The sequence below is a fragment of the Alosa alosa genome, chromosome 14, assembly GCF_017589495.1.
Source record: "Alosa alosa isolate M-15738 ecotype Scorff River chromosome 14, AALO_Geno_1.1, whole genome shotgun sequence".
In the NCBI taxonomy this organism is placed as follows: domain Eukaryota; kingdom Metazoa; phylum Chordata; class Actinopteri; order Clupeiformes; family Clupeidae; genus Alosa; species Alosa alosa.
Genome location: NC_063202.1, coordinates 2,589,047 through 2,608,282, shown reverse-complemented (window position 1 = coordinate 2,608,282; position 19,236 = coordinate 2,589,047).

Below are 19,236 nucleotides of genomic sequence, written 5' to 3'. Positions count from 1 at the left end.
ATTGGTAGTCACTGCAGTCATCTTGACTGCCTTCTTGATAGCTTTAGCTTTGCCTCAACATCTCCCGATGACTGACCAAACGGTTGTTGGGAAGAGAATGTAGAATATATTAGCACAAAAGCAAAGCAATGCCTTGCTTATTAAACTGGTGTATATGTAGATAGATAGATAATTTATTGATCCCCAGGGGAAATTCAAGGATATGTTGTGTATATAACATAATGGCACAGGAAAGATTTCCTGTGAAGGCATATGTTACAGTGTAATTTAATCTTTTTTAGTGTGAACAAATTTGCTGCTGAGCAGGTTTGAACTGACATTTGCATTGACAGCTACTCTAATATCAGAAAGAACAATGAATTCTGACCAGCAATCAACATAAATCAGTAATCCAAGTACAAAAAACATGTGTCTGGGGACACATGAGAGGGAGAGTGAGAGGAAGTGTTTTCCGGTTCCGGTCGGCGTGCTCCGTATGTAACTACCTAAACTTCCAAACTTATCTATCTTAAATCTCCTTGTTACCATCTACTTTCTACGGATTTACTGGCTACCGATTATATCTCGTGAACAAACTGTTGCATAAACTGTTGTTGCTCGAGGCTTTGGATTATCGGACTCTATAACCTTGATCGCCAAACTTTTCTGTCAAACGTTAACGTGAAACGTTAAGCCAGCATTAAGGGCTGCATATAATACCGGGACAAGGAAACGCTATCTGGAAGAAGAAAGCATCAAATTCCTTCTAACGTCTCTCAAAACTAGTGACTCAATATAAAAGTGAGATTTTCTCAGATTACTTACCCCGCTACCTGTGTTCGAGTTATCAAGGAACTGCACTATATCGCTGTTGCTAGCCAACTAGCAAACAAACGTTTAAAAGAAAGTTGACACCGACGAGCCCTCGCCGCGACACGATGCCTCCCCTCAGCTGTGCACCAGGCTGCGACTCATGCGTCCTTCTCAGCTTAAAAGATAGTGGAACTCGAAGCCAGAATAGCGACCCTCCATCAGATTGAGAAGGATGAACAGTTCCTCGACACCATTCTCTCCGTAAGTAACGTTACCTCTCTTCGTTACCTATCTCACACTAATGCCAGATTCCCTGATTTCACTCTGTCCTCCAATACTTTAACCATGCCATGCACTAATGCAACTTCTGTCCCTGTTGCCTTTCCCCGGCCTCTGCTGAGAACCAAGCCTGCTCTGCTGGCCAGCTCCACTCCACACCAGCCTGAGCCATGGCGTAGAAGCAAGCATCACAAGCACGGCAGGCGGTCGGGACGGCACTCAGGCCCAGCCCAAGCCCTATAATGACTGGAAAATGGGCTCGCCATTCTGACCCGAGGGATGAGGGCCCCTCCTCCCGAGACAACCATCCTGGTCCTCCTCCAAAGTCGGCCCCCGACCCCCTCCTCCCAGGACCTCATGAACCTCCACCCTGGTCATCCGGCAGTTCCATGGTTAGAGACCTCTGCATTCCCCCCCATCATGTAGCGGTCCCTCCAAGGTCTACTGCTTCCCTGGTGCCAAGGTCCTTGACATCCAGCAGAAACTCCCAAGCATCCTGGCCTGCCACACCAAGGTCAACAACATCATCGTACACGTGGGCACAAACGACATCAGAGATAAGCAGTCAGTAGCACTGCAGGAAAACTACAAAACTCTCATCACCACCCTGATGGGCACAGAAAAACACTTTGTCATCTCTGGGCCTCTCCCTACCTACAGAAAAGGTGCTGAGAGATGGTCCAAACTGTTCGATCTCCACACCTGGCTCAAACGCTACTGCACTTCCCTAAGCATCCCCTATGTCAACAACTGGGGCTTGTTCTGGGAGAGGCCCAGTATGCTGGAGCGTGATGGTCTCCACCCAAACCAACATGGAGCCAGGCTACTCTCTGACAACATAGCGTCCACACTGAGGCATTGACATTCTGTAGAAAATATTACAGATTCACCCCCCAGGTATTGATTTGAATGGCATTATACATGTGGATGGGTCTGAGAATGTTTTCTGCAGGGTAACATACAATACTACTACCATAGATCAAGCTGCTTCATGCAATAGCATGACTTATGCTTATAGTTCTATTTGGAACGTTGATTTCTACCCAACGTATAGTAAAAAGAAAAGACAAATTTAAAACTAGAAAACTAACAAATATTCTTTCTATACCTCAGCATATTCCTCAAAAGCCAGAGGCATTTTCAGCTAACATGGGTTTACTAAATATAGGTGCACTTACTACCAAAACCTTTGCAATCAATGATTTTATTTTATTTCTGTTTCTTGTTGAAACCTGGCTGACTTCAGACAGCGAAGCTGTTCTTGTTGAAACTTGTCCCCCAAATTATAATTTCTTCCACTCAATTAGACAAGGCAAACGAGGTGGTGGAATTGCCTCCATTCTCTCAAACAAATATAGTTGCACTAGAGTCAACTTTGGTGGTCGCTTCCTTTGAGTATATTGCCCCTCACTCTGAAGGCTGACCCAGCTGTACTTCTATTAACCTTATACCGCCCTACTAAACTATGGACTGGCTTTCTCGACCAGTTTTCTGAACTTATGTCGCTCATCATCACTAGCTATGATCGGATAATTGTAAATGGCGACTTTAATATTCATGTCAATAAGACAACTGAGACAACTGATACTAAAGCCAGTAAGTTCCTTAATGTGTTGGACAGTTTAGAGCTAAAGCAGCATGTTACAGGACCCACCCACAACCTTGGCAACACCCTCGATCTAGTCATTTCTAGAGGGATAGAAGTCACAGACTTATCAGTAAATGATATAAATATGTCTGATCATTATTGTGTATCTTTTAATATAGTACTACATACTCCAAAAATTCATCCCGAAATTGCAATCAAATCGCGACTCTTGGACATTAGAGCAGAACAGCAGTTCATAGCTCTTATAGACTCCATAAATTTAGATATTTTACATCATCCCATTGATCAAATGGTAGAGGCTCTTAATGTCGTGAATTAGGCTCTGCTTGACAGAGTGGCACCCTTAAAGACTAAAAAAAAAGGCCCTGTAGCAAACTGACACCTTGGATGAACGAAAATATCCATGATCTAAAAAGATCATGTGGAAAAGCTGAGAGAACATGGAGAAAAACTAAGTTACAGGTTCACCGTGCCATTCTAAAAGAAAAAATAGCAAATTATAATAGAGCTATTCGGAATGAGAGAAGGAACCACTTCTCTAAGGTAATTGCTGAAAACAGAAACTCTAGGGTGTTGTTCTCTACCATTGATTGGCTATTGCATCACCTATTGCAACACCTTTTGATACACTCAGTCAGGCATCCTCTCTAAGATGCGAAGAATTTGCAGACTTCTTCAAAAACAAAGTCATTTCTATAAGGGAGGCTATTGGTAACACAAGTAATATGTTTGATAGTACACCCAAAACAGCCCCCCCAAAATTAAGGTCCTTTAGCACTATTACTCAATCTGAGCTTGGTATAATTATAACTCAAACCGGCTCCTCAACATGTGTTTTAGATCCAATCCCTACTAGATTCCTCAAAAAAGCATATGATAGCTTAGCTCCCTTTATTCTCAAGGCAATAAATACCTCATTAGAAACAGGTATATTTCCAACTGCTTTTAAAACCGCTGTTGTGAAACCTTTACTTAAAAAGTAAAATCTTGACCATACCAATCTGAGCAACTACAGGCCTATATCAAATCTACCTTTCCTGAGCAAAGTACTTGAAAAAGTTGTTTGTAATCAGTTAAATACCTTCCTCAACGAAAACAGTATCCTTGAAAAATTCCAATCAGGTTTTAAATCAAATCACAGCACAGAAACGGCTCTAGTAAAAATAGTCAATGATCTCAGACTGGCTACTGACTCAAACAAAGTCTCAATCCTTATTCTTCTGGATTTGAGTGCAGCATTTGACACCATTGATCATAGCATCCTAATTCACGCATTCTAGAAGTGGGTGGGTCTCTCTGATAATGCTCTAAACTGGTTTCAAACCTACATTACTGGTAGAGATTTTTATATCAGTCTAGGAGATCATGTGTCTGAAAAACATGACTTGCCTTTTGGTGTGGTCCAGGGGAGCTGCCTTGGTCCCCTGCTATTTTCCCTATATATGCTTCCATTGGGAAACGTCATAAGTCAGCATAATGTAAACTTCCACAGCTATGCAGATGATACCCAATTGTATATTTCTGTGGAGCCAACTAACCCAGATGGCCTTTGCTCCCTCACTGCATGCCTAACCTCCATTAATCAGTGGATGAGCAAAACATTTCTGAAACTAAAGGATGACAAAACAGAGGTACTTTTGGTTGGACCAAAACTAAAGCGAGATATTGTTCTTAGTAATCTGGGGAACTTGGCGCACCAGGTCAAACCAAAAGTAACAAGCCTCGGTGTCATCTTAGATGCAGAGTTAAGTTTTAAGCCCCATATCAGTAAAGTTACTCAGACAGCCTATTTCCACTTGAGAAACATTGCCAAAGTGCGGCCCTTTTTAACTCAACAAGATGCAGAAAAACTAAATCACGCCTTTATCACTAGCAGGTTAGACTACTGCAATGCACTCACTGGTCTTCCCAAAAAACATCTAAAGAAATTGGCACTCATACAGAACTCTGTGGCTAGACTTTTAACTAAGACTAAGAAGAGAGAACACATCACCCCTGTGTTGGCTGAACTGCACTGGCTCCCTATTTCCTATAGAATTGATTTTAAGGTTATGTCAATTACTTACAAAGCTCTGAATGGCATAGCACCTTCATATATCTCTGAGCTTTTAATATCTTATCAACCACAAAGGAAACTTAGATCATCCAATTCTAATCTTTTAATCGTACCCAAAGTGCTCCACAAACAAAGTGGAGAAGCTGCTTTTATCCATTTTGCCCCCAAACTATGGAACACCCTGCCTCTGTACATCAAGCAGGTGAGTTCAGTAAATATTTTTAAAAAAGATCTGAAAACATACCTGTACAGGAAAGCTTTTAGTTAACTCATCTTATCCTGTAGACTACTTTTTCAGATTATTCTACATCTGCTGCTATTGGAGGGCGCAGCCAGCCAGAAGCAGATGGGCTCCCCCTATTAAGTCAGGTTCTGCTCAAGGTTTCTTCATGGAATATGGGAGTTTTTCCTTGCCACAGTTGCCATATGGCGTGCTTGTGGGGGGTAAGAGGGTTAAGGCTGCCAGTCTTATGACATGTCATTTTCTATATTTTTGATATGTTGCTGAGTGGATCATAAACGGCCCCAGCAATGAAGAAAAGTGATTGATAATGACTGACTGACTATTATTGTGTTACATGCTTCAAATGTAAAGCACTTTGAGCTGCATTCTGTGTATGAAAGGTGCTATACAAATAAAGCTTATTATTATTATTATTATTATTATTATTATTATTACTCTGTATGCGATGTCAACTAAATTGCTTATTTTAGCATTCAGCAAAAATACAATAAAATGTCCTGAATCTAACTCAGGGATTCAGTCGTCAAACCGCACAAACTGGTGATGGCGCCAAAATGGCTGAAAACATACTGGCGCCAATTAGAAAATAGCCCAGCACTGCTGTGCTCTATAGGGCTACATGTGCTCTCTAGGGCTACATGCTCTATAGGACTGTTCTCTTTAGGGCTGTGCTCTATAGGGCTACGTGCTCTATAGGCCTGTTTTCTATAGGGCTGTGCTCTATAGGGCTACATGTGCTCTATAGGGCTGTTCTCTATATCTATAGGGCTACATGTTTTCTATAGGGCTGTTTTGTATAGGGCTGTGCTCTATAGGGCTACATGTGCTCTATAGGGCTGTTCTCTATATCTATAGGGCTACATGTTCTCTATAGGGCTACATGCGCTCTATAAGTACATGTTCTCTATAGGGCTACGTGCTCTATAGGGCTGTTCTCTATAGGGCTACATGTGCTCTATAGGGCTACATGTTCTCTATAGGGCTACGTGCTCTATAGGGCTGTTCTCTATAGGGCTGTGCTCTATAGGGCTACATGTGCTCTATAGGGCTGTTCTCTATATCTATAGGGCTACATGTTCTCTAAAGGGCTACATGCGCTCTATAGGTACATGTTCTCTATAGGGATATATGTGCTCTATAGGGCTACATGTGCTCTATAGGGCTGTTCTCTATATCTATAGGGCTACATGTGCTCTATAGGGCTACATGTGCTCTATAGGACTGTGCTCTATAGGGCTGTTCTCTATAGGGCTGTGCTCTATAGGGCTACATGTGCTCTATAGGGCTGTTCTCTATAGGGCTACATGTGCTCTATAGGGCTGTTCTCTATAGGGCTACATGTTCTCTATAGGGCTTTTAGATAGATAGATAGATAGATACTTTATTGATCCCCATGGGGAAATTCAAGACTGTTCTCTATATCTATAGGGCTACATGTTCTCTATAGGGATACATGTTCTCTATAGGGCTACATATTCTCTATAGTGTTCTATATAGGGTTACATGTACTCTATAGGGCTACATGTTCTCTACAGTGTTCTCTATAGGGCTACATGTGCTCTATAGGTACATGTTCTCTATAGGGCTACATGTGCTCTATAGGGCTGTGCTCTATATCTATAGGGCTACATGTTCTCTATAGGGCTACATGTGCTCTATAGGGCTGTTCTCTATATGGCTACATGTGCTCTATAGGGCTACATGTTCTCTATAGGGCTACATGTTATCTATAGGGCTACATGTGCTCTATATCTATAGGGCTATATATTTTCTATAGGGTTGTTCTCTATAGGGCTCTTCTCTACAGGGCTACATGTGCTCTATAGGGCTACATGTTGTCTATAGGGCTACATGTTGTCTATAGGGTTGTTCTCTATAGGGCTGTTCTCTATAGGTCTACATGTGCTCTATAGGGCTACATGTTGTCTATAGGGCTACATGTTCTCTATAGGATTGTTCTCTATAGGGCTGTTCTTTATAGGGCTACATGTTCTCTATAGGGCTACATGTTCTCTATAGGGTTGTTCTCTGTAGGGCTACATGTTCTCTATAGGGCTACATGTGCTCTATAGGGCTGTTCTCTTTAGGGCTATATGTGCTCTATAGGGCTACATGTTCTCTATAGGGATGTTCTCTATATCTATAGGGCTACATGTGCTCTATAGGGCTACATGTTGTCTATAGAGCTACATGTTCCCTATAGGGTTGTTCTCTACAGGGCTGTTCTCTATAGGGCTACATGTTCTCAATAGGGCTGTTATCTATAGGGCTACATGTTCTCTATAGGGCTACATGTGCTCTATAGGGCTACATGTTCTCTATAGGGCTACATGTTCTCTATAGGGCTACATGTTCTCAATAGGGCTGTTATCTATAGGGCTACATGTTCTCTATAGGGCTACATGTTCTCAATAGGGCTGTTATCTATAGGGCTACATGTTCTCTATAGGGCTACATGTTCTCAGGCGTAAGTGGGTTGGACTAACACAAGAATTCATTTTTTTCAAGTCTCATGTAAACGCATTGACAGAGTCTGGCAAGCAACCTGAAAGTTTAGGGGACACACATAGTGCAGTATGGTCCACCCTCCCCTGGAAGGTGGCTGTGATCTCTGGGGATGGGGCTATCGTTTCGTAGGTTTCGTAGGTGTGTGTGTGTGTGTATCATACTGTTGTGTTATGTGTTATTCTCACTGCAGGGAGTTCTGGAACTGCCATCAGCTGCATGGCTCTTTCATGAAGGGCAATTCTGCTATTTGTGAAAATGTGTGTATCACATTTCTTTGAAAGTAAGCCTGAAAGTAAGTTTATTCGGGGGCCATTTTGTTTGCTTATTTCTTTTCCCCACACTTAACTTTGCATCAATTTAAGCACCACTGCTAGAACCCGTCATCCGAAAGGGTTGCTGTGAGGTGGGTGGAGAGGGGACAGTGTGTCTCTGGGCTGATGTGGACGAAGGACAGACGAGTAGTGCATTCTGGGCCAGCGACGTCCATCACAGCCGAGGTGACAGGCTGTCACACCGGCTGTCAGCATAATGGATGGGGCTGTGTGTGGCTGGAAGGTGACCAGGTCACCGCCACCATCGAAGCCAAAGAGCATCTGTGTCCCTGAGGCACTGGCCAGCAGACAAACACAGGGGAGGCACTGTGCCATGCTGGGGTGGGGTGGGGGTTTGCGGGGGTGGGGTGGGGTGATCGGGTGAGGTGGGGGGTTGGGGGATTGAGAGGTTGAGGGGACAGAAATTGAAGTGTTGATAAGTACCCATAAAATACCTATTCTGTCACACAGAGTGGCGCTGAATAAAAACCAGCCTTATCTTTGTGGTGTTGCTCTTAAAATGTGAATCTCGAGGCAGTCTTTATTTAGTAGTTGGTTTCTAGAACGTATTAATGGCAATTAAACTCATTTGGATGAGTATCAAGTGCTTGGGTGGTTGTGTGAGTGTGTGGTTGTAATTGCCACTAAGCCCCTTTTAGTTTTGTGCCCATGAGAGCTCGGCCACGCACTCTCGTTGCCGTTAGCAGATAGCAGAGCGTCGCGTGGCCCTGCTTCTATTTCTGGTCACTGGAGCAGAGCCTCATCACCAGAGGTGCAGCACAACGTGGCTTCATTCAAACAGATCATTTGGACGAGCAAACAGGGAGAAGGAAATAAAAAGTAGAGCAAACACACAATGGGAGATGGGAAATCTGTAAAAATAAACAGGAGCGCGGGGAGGCAAACACGAGGCCAGGGCTAATCCATCCTAATCCATCCCACTCTTCCCTCACTCAGGATGGGCTGCATGCAGACGAACACCAAGCCGCACCTCCACCGCATGGATTAACACTTTCTGTCGTAATTGATTTTGACTTTTAATTCCCTAAGCACATACATGTGTGTATGTGAGTTTGTTCTCAAACACACTGTGAACCAATTTTTCACCCGCAGGCAAGACAGGGAAAAAATGCCTAGTAGGCAGAGGTTTCTTTTTCCCAAGGTTCATCATTTACCGGAGAGGTTTAAAATGGCAGGATATGAGGTATGATGGTCGCTCAGACAAAGACTAATCCATCTCACACTTCAGATAATGGCTGGTCAACCAGGGAAGTATTCCAGCCCACTTACAGTGGCATTCGGTCCAACAAACACTGTAGAAAAACACTATTTGAAGCCAGACAACAGTATTCTTCTGAATGCACGGCTCAGGGCTCCCTGTATCATGGTTGTGTGGAGGGCAGTCAGACAAACAGCCTCGCTCTGTTGCAGTTATCCGCGCCCTGAATGGCAGGGTAGCTGTGTACAGTAGTTCAGCTTGTACAGGTTACGGGTTTGCTAACTGCATTTGCTGTTAAGTGCTCCATACACTTCAGTCAATCTTTCTGTAGTGCCATGATTGATGGTATGAAGTGAAGTAGCACTTCACTCCAAAGGCGTGTTATTAATGTGTGTGTGTGTGCGTGCATGTGTGCGTGTCTGTCACATCTGGCGCCTAAACTGGATATGACTGTAGCAGGTTAAATGGAGCCTCAGAGTAATTAGAGCTGTATGGCAATTTTGTATTTATTTTTCTATTATCTTATTATACTGATAGGACTATTGAACACAAACCCAGCTCAAACTGTCATTATATACATCTCAATACAAGGCTAATGGACCCAGAAGAGAGAATAAAACAGTTGTGCGCTCTAAATGAGCAGGTCACCATGTGAAAGGCCCTAAAAGCCGTGTAAGGTATTAGTTAGCTTTGTAACTTACATCAGCAGGGGGCCAGGCTGAGGGCCAGGGAAGAGCGCATCCGTGTCCTGCTTTGATGTGCCTAAGGCATTACAGCCAAATTAGGTTTCTCCTAATTCACTGAGGGAACCAGTCAAGAAGGATGAATTCATGTTATTTAAAAGACATCATCAGTATTATTTTTCATATTAAACTTGATAAATGTGATCCATATTAGTCATGATGTTTCAAGGGTTGTCTCCCCAAAATAATTATCTAATTCCAAACCTGTTAAATGTGCATTATATGCGCATGTGTGCATACATTTGTTTGAGGCAGGTCATTTGATATGCTTGTTCACTTGTTTTATTTACAGTATATTGACTACAGCAGTGATCTTCAACCAGGGGTCCACGCCAAATTATTTTATCTGAAGCATTTTTTTCCTCTTCCAAAAGTTACAAATGTCTGATAGGCTACATAAACATAAACAGAACATAGAAAATATGCTTTCTATTTGTTTATAAAATAACACATAGGCTACCCATGAGTCTTCATGCAATCATGTGATCACCGTGGGAACATGTGTGCACCAATATCCTGCATCAAAACCATAGGTCAAAACATCATCATCATCTGCCCCAGAATAGACAAGCTCTGTGCCACTTACCAGGGTCAGGACTCTCACTAGGTAGGCTATGAGATATTTCATCCATACTAAATCTTAATTCTTTGTCCGCCCTATTTAAAATGCGATGGCTAACTATAAAGCTAATGATACACAGGGCAGTTTTTTTGGGGCAATGTTTTTGGGCAACTAGGTGAGACACAGGGCAGCTAATGAGGGCAACAGACAACTGGCCACGACTGGCTTGCAATCACTTTGTTAGCAAAACCACCGCTAGTTAGCTAACATTTTTTTTAAGCATTTGATGAGGTCAAATGCCAAGTTTAGGTTTCAACATAAACACTTTGCCTAACATAACATAAGCCTCACTTTTTCCTCTCTTCACTGTTGTGACGCTGCCATCTTTGTTGAAAATGTCAGATGCTCACAGGTGGTCATGTGATTTATTGCTAGCACTCTGATTGGATGATCTCAAAACGTTGCCCATAAATTCTATTTGAACAATTTAGATACTTATGTTTCCCAATCTCAATGGAAAAGTGTCTTTCAGTAACATTGCCTGGCAACATTGGCCAAATAGTTGCCCCATGTATCATCACAGTAGAAAAACTTGAAACAAGTTCTTTAAAGCATCTGTTACAGATAATGGGTAGGTGTGTGTGTGTGTGTGTGTGTGTCTGTGAGATTGACATTGACATTTTGGGCCCTATCTCGGCAATCTAAAATGCATGGTCACAAACGAATAGCTTAGGGGTTTGTCCAGTGCACATTAGGGGTGGTTTTGTTATCAAATGTTATCAAACGTCGAACACATAGCACAACAAGGTGGTTCTTATGCTTCTTAATCAGTCATGGGTGTGTTTTGGGCGTAACATCCTTTAAACCAATTAAAATGACATCTGCCATTCCCTTTAACAGCAAGCAGCGCAACTTCAAACGCTGAAGACTAGAGCTCCTCACAACCCTCCACTTTTTTGCTAATTTATCAGGTCTTTTTGTTACTTTTGCGGTTAAAAGTATTTCTACCACCTCAGCCAGTAAAAATGCAGCGATCAGCGAAGAAAACGGCATCTTTATCGTCTAAATTAGCAGCAGAGAGGGAAAGATCCGCCAACACAGCTAACGACAACGCGGAGCTAAACATGGAAGCCATCATCGCTCAAGTCCTGCAGCAACAACAGAGTACACTCAAATTTGTAGTCCAAAACGCAGTGAAAGGAGCACTACAAGAAATCAACACCTCCCTGCAATATATCAGAACTGAACTTCGAGACATGACTCCACTGTGCAGGATCTTAAGCAACAAGTGGATGATAACAAGAGAAAAAATAAGGAGATTAGCAAGTCTGTCAAAGCCTGTGCTAGCGACCAGAAAGAACTCGAGCAAAAGCTGGCTGAGTTGGAGGACCGCCTCGCCATAATAATATCGTGATACAGGGCTAGAGAGGAAGGCCGTGGAGGCAAATGATCCCATCGGATTTCTACAACGACAGATACCCGTGTGGATACCCACTCTACAGAACAGACCCACCATTGAACTGGAGAGGGCACCGAATTTATGCGAAAAGGAAAAGGTAGAAAAACCGATCCCGCACCATGATTTTCAAATGTCTTAGATACCAAGATCGCCAAGCAATCCTTAATGGGGCAAGGCAAGCACAGAAAACCGGGCCAATTACGGACAATACAACGACAACGATCCGATTCAAAGCAGACTACAGTGCGCACACCATGCAGAGACGCCAACAGTTTGTGGATGTACAAAGTAAGCTGCATGCGAAAGGGGTCTCAAACTTCCTCATCTATCCCGCCACATTAAAAGTGACCCATAGAGGACAACAGCGACTATTCGAGACGGCCAAAGAAGCTGAAGACTTCTATGAAAAACTTCATGAGGAGGATTACGCTGAGCGACACAGACATGCAGGTGCGACCTTCGCCAGGATCATCAGGCGAGTATGCCGGACGCCCGAGGAAGAGATGACCTCATCAGAGATGCTGCAACAAGAGTCGTCTGAATCATCTCGACCAAGCTCACCTTGTGGGAAATGAGAACTGAACTGTTGTGGTAAAGTTATTCCAGAGGATTATGTACTGTAAGTGCAGCCGCAATTCTAACGTTCTAAGCTGAATGGACAAAATCGCAAGTAAACGGCGATCATATGGCTATGCTTTAGTAGGCCTATGACGTTATCCATTTCAGTTACTCCCCATAAAGGGCTTACCATTGTTACTGTTCATTGTAAGCCTACTTTTACAACTTAAAATGACCGAAACTGTTACCTAACTGTTTGCTTAACATGTGGAAACCATAAGACCTGTGTTTTCTTTTTCTCCGTTACGTGGTGGAGGGAGGGGTGGGCTGGGATTGGCGTTACCTGCGTTTGATGTGGCCACGTATCTTATTTTTGTGTGGGGGGTGTTGCGGTCTCGGGGGAAGGGGGATTTTATATTTTATGTTTTTATCACACCTTGCTTATTTTTGTAACTATACAGTCTGTCAAGAAAATTATTTTAGTAGAGAAGTCAGGTAGAGTACATTTGAATCTGCAGCAACATTTAGAAAATGGCTGAACTTTCTGTTATGTCTGTCAATATTAGAGGTCTCAATAGCCCAGTCAAACGGCACAAGTTTTTGGATTTTCTAAAAAGAAAGTGTATAGACATAGCGCTCATACAAGAAACACACCTGCGCCAGAAAGATGTGAATCGCCTACAAAATAAACATTACAAAGTAGCAGCTTCATCCAGCGACAATACCAAGACCAAGGGCTCCACTATACTGATATCAAGGAAGTGCGGCCTTACCATAGATAAATGTAGCAAAGACATCACTGGAAGAGTATCTTATATATGCACCAACATAGGGGAGAGGAAAATTGCTTTTGTCTCTGTATATGCACCAGCCATATTAGATGAAACTTTTTTCCCAAGGTTAACTAATGAACTGCTTGCGCTTTCAGTGTTTAATACTCTTTAATTGTTGGAGGAGATATGAATGCAGTGCTGGATTTAAAACAAGACAGGTCAGGTGCTACCCACACGACAGCTCAACAACAGGTGTCAGAGTTGTTTAAAACAACAGTGGACAGTCTGCACTTAACAGACATTTGGAGACTTCATAACCCAACTAGCAAAGATTACACATTCTTCTCCACGCGTCACCTATCACATTCCCGCATTGATTACATGTTGTGCTCTACTGAATTGAGACCAATGTTTCCATCTATAGTTATGGATCCAGCTGTCTTATCAGATCACAGCCCAATAATATCAACATTTAACTGTAATACTTCAGGGGGAAAATCTAGAAGGTGGCAATTTAAGACATCTCTTCTTCAGAACACAGAATTTGACATAGAGTTTAGAGCAAAAATGGCCGAATTTCTAGTAATTAATACAGCTTCAACTACAGACCCAGCATATGTATGGCAAGCTACAAAGGGGTTTATTAGGGATTTTACATCCTCCTTTTCAGCCCATTTAAAAAGGAAAAGACAAGAAAGGGTTAAAGAGTTAGAGAAACAGTGTCAATCTTTGGAGCACAAACTTAAAAGTAAATTTTCTAGAACAATTCATAATGATCTTGTAACAAACCGAGCGGAACTAAATGATTTACTGAGAAGGAGAGCTGAATTCTTAATGCATAGAGTAAGACAAAACTATTATTCCAATGGCAGCAAACCAAGCAAACTACTTGCTCTCAAGCTAAAACAAAATGAATCCAGGGCCACAATTAATAGCATATTCACAGGGAATGGCATCTCAACAAATTACCAGGATATTAACACCACCTTCAAGTCATTTTATTCAGAATTGTACAAGTGCCCAACCAATTCCAACACAGCACAATGTCAAGAATTTCTTAAAAATCTGGAGCTACCTTGTCTGAGTCCAGATGAGGCTGGAAAATTGGGCCAACCAATCTCACTAGAGGAACTTAAAACTGCATTAAAGGGCACTAAAAAGGGCAAAACCCCAGGCTTAGACGGAATCCCATCAGAACTATTATTGCAGTATTTTGATATTCTTGGACCTACAATCCTACAAGCTTTAACATCAGCTATGGAGAGAGGCACTTTTCTACAACAAGCTATTTGTGGCTAGTATTGGAGAAACTTGGTCTTGGGTCAAAATTCATTGACATGGTGCGCACCTTATACGCAAACCCAACTGCTATTGTCTCAACTAATGGTCTACACTCACTGCCTTTTCCTATCGAACGTGGCTCCCGACAGGGATGTCCACTATCACCTCTCCTATTTGCACTTTCTTTGGAACCGTTGGCCCAAGCTATAAGACAAAACAAAATCTGCAATTACCCACTCAAATCGTGTGACAACTCAATACCCTTATTTGCTGATGACATCTTATTATATATAGCCGACCTTGAAGACTCCATACCTAAAATTGTACAAACCTTCAGTATATTTGGGTCAATCTCTGGTTACAAAATCAATTGGGAGAAATCTAATATGCTTAAACTAAACAATATACCAGTTAAAGGGCCAGTTAATCATCCAATTCCATTACAAAGCAAAATCACTTACCTGGGTGTTACAATTCATACATCTATGAAGAAAATTGTTCAAGACAACTATGAGAGTATGCTTAATAATGTGCAGAGAGATTTGAAAAATTGGGCTACACTACCAGCATCATTCAGATCTAGGGTAGCAGTGATTAAAATGAATATTCTGCCCCGTGTTAATTTTTTGAGTGCAATGATACCTCTAGCACCACCGGTAAAATACTGGAAGAGACTTGACTCACTTATCAGACAATACATATGGAACAATAAACAACCCAGACTAAAAATGTTAACGTTGCAGCGCACCACAAGTAATGGAGGATTAGCTCTCCCCAATTTTAAAGTATACCATCTGGCCTTTCAATTACGTGCTCTTAAGATATGGTTGGACCCCTTAGCTACTGTTCCATGGAAAGATATAGAACAACAACTTATTCATCCTGTACGAATAGAGGACTTGGCCTTTGCATGTGTTAGTCTGAAAAAATGTTCTTTAAGCTATGGTCCTATCATCACAAACACAATATCCAATCTTAGACATGCAGAGAGACTTTTGGGCTACACAAATAAATGGCATAAGCACACACCTTTATGGCACAATTCACACTTAGTGTCTGGTAATAAATCCTTTACATGCAAAATGTGGAGTGAGAGGGGTGTGTATACATTGGACCATATTGTCAATGAAAAAGGTTTACTGAGCTTTGAAGAACTTAAAACCAAATTTGATATCCCCAAAACAACATTCTACATGTATTTACGCATACGATCAGCCCTGAAAAGTCAGGATATATCATGGGGAACTCCACTTGACACACACCCCATTTGGAAATTGTTTTTTTACTTTCCAGTAAGGAGAGTGGCATCTACTGTCTATAAGACAATGATGGAGGCAATTACAGGGAAACTTCCTATAATTCAAGTATGGGAACGAGATTTGAATATTGGAAACGACATGATTGACTGGGAAGCGGTGTGGGATAATATTTTTCATTGCTCTAAAAACCCAAACCACCAACATATCCACTTTAACATCTGTCATAGGACATATTGGACTCCTCAGAAAAGGTTCATAACAAAAGCCATTCCAAGTCCCCATTGCACTTTCTGTAAACCAGAACGAACTGGGACCTTTCTACACATGGTATGGGAATGTGAAGAAGTACAGGAATTTTGGTACAAAATAGCAAAGACCATAGGTGACTTAATAGGCCGTCCAATTCCTGTTGACCCCATTGTATGGTTATTGAATGATGATTCTAAACTTCAGCTGTTTGAAAAACAGAGGAAAATCTGGCTTGCGGGGTCAACCGTGGGCAAGAAAATGATCGTGCAGAGATGGTTGCCACCACACTCACTTTCTATGCAGCAGTGGATGGCTTATTTCTTGGACATTGTCCTACTTGAACTTTCTACAGCAAGGATAAACAAGGCAAAACGGAGAACCATTAACCTATGGAAAGACGCGGCTGAGCAGATCTCTGATATGTTGAATTCTATTGACAAGGAACCAGGTGATACTTCTGTAGAGACTGATTAGACATGGTGTGATTTATGTTTTTCTTTTTACTTTTATTTTGTTTTGTTCCTCCTTTAAATGTGTGGGTTTTTTTCCTTTTTTCTTTTCTCTCAGCAGACCGCAGGGTGGGGGGGGGGGTTATGGGTATATGGGAGGGTGGGGGGGGGGGGGTGGTGGGTGGGGAAACCTAGTTCTGTGTTCATATATCATTCGATGTGATTAAGGAACTTATTACAAAAAGACGTCAATATACTCCACTTGTACAGGAAGATTTTGTAAACGTAAAACACGAAAAGCAAATATTTGTAAGTGTTGAATATTACAATTGATGTCAATAAAAAATTGATCACAAAAAAAACAGTGCATCGGTATTTTGATAGGCAGCGGCGCGCTTAAAGGAATCTGCTTGCACGCGAGACCGTATGGAACAGGTATTCCACTAAACCATGCTTTGCTAAAATCTAGCAGAGTATAACCTACATTCATCTGCACTCGTCTATTATTTTAACTCATTGGCAAAGTGAAACTAACTTCACCGTGGTGTCAATAGTCAATAGTTGATTGACAATGGATTACCATCAAAAACATAGCCTGAAAAAAGCAACACTTACCCCAATAATATTCAAATGACTGATCAAAAAACCTAAGGACATTTATCCTGCAGAGGAGTTGCTACTAACATCTCGTGACAGTGCGTCTTCAGCTGTGCCTTTCGTTATAGACCAGGTTTTTCTTGGTCAGTTCCGTAATGCTTTTTAGATAGTGTAAGATAGCATTTTTTAGATAATGCGCCAAGACCACACCTTAGGTCGTTAATTGCCTCACCCCTGAGCGCATCATGTAATAAAAGAGAAGGGCATTGTGAAAAACTCAAGTGTACGATAGGACAGGTTTGGTTGACAGCATAAGACACCATGGTGATATAGCGACACTAAAACAGATCCACTTTCGTGTCACAGCATAGCCTGGCTTTGAGCGCAACATATCTCGCTAACCTACTAATCGAGATTCGTAGTACACCCCACTGGACTGCAGTGATACCATTTTAGCCATCTTTCAAGGTTTTATATACAAATTAAGAGATTAGAGATGATTTCTCAGAGCTGGATTGCTCTTAGTGAAAAGACTCAGCTGGGTTGCCTGTGGGTCTCAGCAGAACGAAGTGACCACCAGTGCCCTCATCTATCACTCAGATTTCCTCGTCCAGTGTCCATTCCCTTCAGTGTTTAACTATCTGTATAAACAAGATTTGGTTTAGTTAATGGCCTCTAAGACTGGGAATCCTTATTTAAACGAGTGCATTTAATGTGGAGTTAGCTTTGCATGGAGGTGGATCCCCGCGCGGGCTTAAGTCAATTCCAGTTTAGAGGAAACACACATACAGTATAGTCAGTTTGCCAGCCTCGCTGTTCACCACGTCCACACTAATCCTCCTGATCCCAGGGAACTGCGTGATTGGCAGCTGGATGCTTAACAAATGTTGCAGACTGGCATGGGTCCAGTTTAATGCATTAAAACACCTCCGGACCTGCTCTGGGTGCTGCCTGCATTAGGCAGTGTTGTGCCATGGTAATGCATTAATACATTATTCATTAATGTAGTTGTTTTGTTCTGAGTAATTAGCTTGTAGATGAATTAATTCTAAACACAACACAAGGCCACCGCCAGTAAATGTATTATGTGGCACAGGCAGTTGTCTGTGTTCAGTTGGCTATACATGTATTCACATTCACATATCAGAGCACCTTTTTAAATGTTTTAACTTGCTGTGAGGAGGAACGGAATGGAAGTGATGCAACTCCTGTACCCCATTCACCCTTTTTGTAAAAGTTCCAAGTCAGTTTCCAGGGAAACACGCCTGTTAGCCGGTTCCTTCCTCATGCTGGGCGTGTGGTCAGAGGGATCACCTGAGTGATTGGATCTGGGACTGGTGCTCGTGACCCGTGCTGTCAGGTAGCTATGGAAACTAACCCACATGCTCACTCACCAGAAAAAAGTTTGCAGATTGCCTTCATAAATGGTAAATGCCAGTGAGTGTGACCAAAAAAGTCTGCCGAACTTCCTTGTGGAATTTCTGAGAAATGGTTGGAGAGTTCTCCCATGTTCACTCATGCATACTTTTCCCCTTCCCTTCTGGGGTTTGACATTATGTCGGACTCTTTACAGTTCTTTGCTTCTTGCACACTCTCTTCCCGTTCCTTCTTCCATTTACTCATTCCTAGTCTTTTTTTCTCTTTCTCTCTCATTTTTTAAAATGGTCTGTTTTTTTCTGGACTTGTAAACCTTTCCTTGTTTCTCCGGTTCTATGCCCCCATGCAAAGAGTACCATACATGTGTAGCATAGAAGTCTCTCACTGTGGGCAAAGAGTACCATACATGTCTAACATGGAAGTCTCTCACTGTGGGCAAAGAGTAACATGGAAGTCTCTCACTGTGGGCAAAGAGCACCATACATGTCTAACATGGAAGTCTCTCACTGTGGGCAAAGAGCACCATACATGTCTAACATGGAAGTCTCTCACTGTGGGCAAAGAGCACCATACATGTCTAACATGGAAGTCTCTCACTGTGGGCAAAGAGTACCATACATGTCTAACATGGAAGTCTCTCACTGTGGGCAAAGAGTACCATACATGTCTAACATGGAAGTCTCTCACTGTGGGCAAAGAGCACCATACATGTGTAACATGGAAGTCTCTCACTGTGGGCAAAGAGCACCATACATGTGTAACATGGAAGTCTCTCACTGTGGGCAAAGAGTACCATACATGTGTAACATGGAAGTCTCTCACTGTGGGCCTCGCTTTAAATGCTGGGCAAAGTTCAAAATCAAGTCTTACTAAAGCTTGCTTAATAACTATGCAAAATCTGTTTGCAAATT